Source organism: Marmota flaviventris, chromosome 3, assembly GCF_047511675.1.
Source record: "Marmota flaviventris isolate mMarFla1 chromosome 3, mMarFla1.hap1, whole genome shotgun sequence".
Classification (NCBI taxonomy): domain Eukaryota; kingdom Metazoa; phylum Chordata; class Mammalia; order Rodentia; family Sciuridae; genus Marmota; species Marmota flaviventris.
Window position 1 is genome coordinate 69,825,993 of NC_092500.1, and position 3,251 is coordinate 69,829,243.

Sequence of the window (3,251 nt, forward strand, 5' to 3'; positions counted from 1 at the left end):
ATCTCATTTTACATAGTAGATTCATTTTAAATATGCAATTAGAGCTTACTGTTTAAAGGACTGTTGTGAATTCTGTAAGGAAATACATTTATAGAATGTATTCAATTCATCAGCTATGAAAATCCTCACTTTCATTTACATGTAAATTTATATGTAGAGGATAATCTTCTGAGAGTCCCAAAGTTGCACTGGAGTTGAGAGATCTTTGGGGTGATTCAGGACTGCACTGGCAAGGAAGAAACAGTCCCACAACACCCAGAACAAAGCAAAAGGACAATGATCACAAATAGCCCTTCCTCCCTTGTTCCTTTTCCTTCTTCTTTCCTTCTTTCATTATCTATTTACTGAGCTCTTTCTCTGCCCTAGGAACTATGGCAGGTGCTGGGAGAGTTTCTGTAGGGATTAGACCCAGCAGTAAGATGCAGGATACACAGTAGGTTCATCTTCAACTGTACTAAGTTTCATTAAACTGTTTTCCAAAATGGTAGTGCCAGTGGAATTCTCCTATGAGCCATGCATTAAGATTACTTCCTGCTCTATACATCGCCACCAGCACTTGGGTTTTGGTGGACATAAAATCCTAATTTATGACAGTTTTAATTTTGCATTTTCCTCATCATAATGGTCACATGGTTATTGACCATCCAGCTTTTCTTTTATATCCACTGCATATTCAAAATTTTCACCTATTTTTCAATTGTGTTTTCTTTTTTGTATTATTGATTTATACAGATTCTTTATATACTGTGTTGAAATTTTTGTATGTTTATGCTTCTTACTCATGCATCTGTTCAGTTGTTTGGGTGCCTTTTAATTACAGATATTTCTAATTTTAATGTAGTCAAGTTTATTAATCCACCTTTTATAGTTTATGTTTCTTGAGTATTATCTAAGAAATTCCTACCTATCCCAAGGTCATAAAATATTTTCTTTTAGATGTTTAAAAGCTGTGTTTTCATATTTAGATCTTCACTCTACTTACAACTGATTTTTATGTGTGGTAAAATATAAGGATATGCTTTTGCTTTTATCCCATATAAAATAACTCATTGTACCAGAATCCATTATTGAGTCACCAAACTTTCCCCCTATATTACCCGTCATGTATATCAAGTTTTCATACATTATGGATCTTTTTCCTAACTTCTTTTCTGCTCCATCAGCATATATCTCTGCCTTTGCCATTTCTACCCTGCCTCAATTACTACAACTTCATAATAAGTCGTATTTTTACCCTGCACAAAAGTTGACTCAAAATGGATCAAAGACCTAGTTAGACCAGGAAACTATGCAGAAGAAAACATAGGGTCAACACTCTACCATATAGGCACAGATGGCAACATCCTCACTGTGATACCTAAAGCTCAGGAAATAATGCCAATTTAATAAATGAAATGACATCAAATTAAAAAGCTTCTGCACAACAAAATAAACAATTAAGAATGTGAAGACAGAACCTGCATGACGGAAGAAAATCTTTGCTAACCATTCTTCTGACAGATAATTAATATCTAGAATATATAAAGAACTCAAAAAAACTTTTTAACAACAGAAAGATGAATAACCAAATTAATAAATGGGCAAATGAACTAAAAGATGCTTCTCAAAATCAGAAATACAAATATTCAACAAATATATGGAAAAAAATGGTCAACATCATTAGGGAAACAAAAATCAAAACTACACTGAGATTTCATCTCACTCAAGACAGAATGGCAGGCATCAAGAACACAAACAAGCTCTTAGTTTTTTTGTTGTTTGTTTGTTTTTTGCCATTGTGGTAAATGCACTTGATTCAGTTCTTTACAATGTTTTTTCACAAGACTTTAATTATCAAGAAATTCCTGGCCAAGAAACAGAAACATTCCCATTCCCCAATGAATTTGAATGAAAACTGGTAATAAAATCAGGTATAACTCCAAGAGGAGACATTAGAGGAGAACCACCTTGGGTCTATAAGGAATTATACTTGAAATGGCACACACATATATTCTGTTCAAAGTTATGATCATCTTGTCACATCAAGATGAAAATGTCACCACTATCTGGACAGTTGAGAATATTTAACTGAGAATGTGATATTTCCTTAGCATTGAGGATACTATAGTACTCATTTGGGTTGGTTCAATAATAAATTTGTGAAACTTTTGAACTACTTAAAAAATCATACAAACAATAATAAATGCTGGAGAGGATGTGGAGAAAAAGGAACTTTACACTGTTGATGAAATTATAAATTAATAAAACCTCTATGGGAATCAGTATGGAGGTTCCTCAAAAGACTAGGGATGGAATCACTATGACCCAAGTATACCACTCCTCAGTATTTATCCTGAAAAATTAAGTCTTACTACAATGATACATGCACACCCATTTTATAACAGCAAAATCCATAATACCCAAACAACGGAACCAGACTAAGGTGTCCATCAACAGATGAATGGATAAAGAAAATGCAGTCTATCTACACAATGGAGTTTTATTCAGCCATTTAAAAAAAAATTATGTCACTTGAAAAAAAAATGGTTGTAAGTTGAGAACATTATGTTAGGCAAAATAAGCCAAACTTAGAAGGTCAAAGGTCATATGTGAAAGCTAGAGAGGAAAAAGGGAAAGAAAGGTGAGGGTTGGCTCATAAGTCCAAATATATATTCAAGTAAAAAGCTATACTTTTCCTTCAAATTATATTTATTTTTGGTCCTTCATTTTTCTAAGTAAAATTTACAATAGGCTTGTTGAACTGTCACTATCATCATGAGTATTTTATACGCTAGATTACGCATCTGGATTTTATATACAAGTGTTAATCAGAAAACATAAAATATTTCCAACTGGGAGCTTGTCTAGTAAATTGTCTACACAAATAAATTCTAAAAATGCCATATCTTCAAATCATATCAACAATGATTGCTATATGACTTTGGTTGATTATGAACATGGGCAGACTTTGAGTCTTCCCTTGAAAAGAGTTGACCATCTCCCTGTGCTTTGTACAATTCTACCATCAGCAACCAATGGCTAATAATTCTTCACCCTCCTGATCAGTGTCAACAGTTGGCAGCAGCTTCTGAAGTTCCTAAAGACACATGAGGAAGCCCTACCACTGGATAACTGGCTGGTGCAATGCAAAAATGCTCAGCCTCATCTACACTGCTTGCCTAACACCTCCAAGCTGCCAGCCCCTCAGAGTCAACAATAGCCACACTTCTCTGATGGAATTTAAATTAGTCTTTGTTTATCTTCAGGAACTT

General features: G+C 34.0%; 1 pseudogene; it reads left to right on the plus strand.

Annotated features, from left to right (window-relative positions):
* The first annotated feature begins 1,808 nt into the window (after positions 1-1,808).
* On the plus strand, positions 1,809-1,959 carry LOC139705013 (large ribosomal subunit protein eL39-like; annotated as a pseudogene).
* The last annotated feature ends 1,292 nt before the right edge of the window (positions 1,960-3,251 follow it).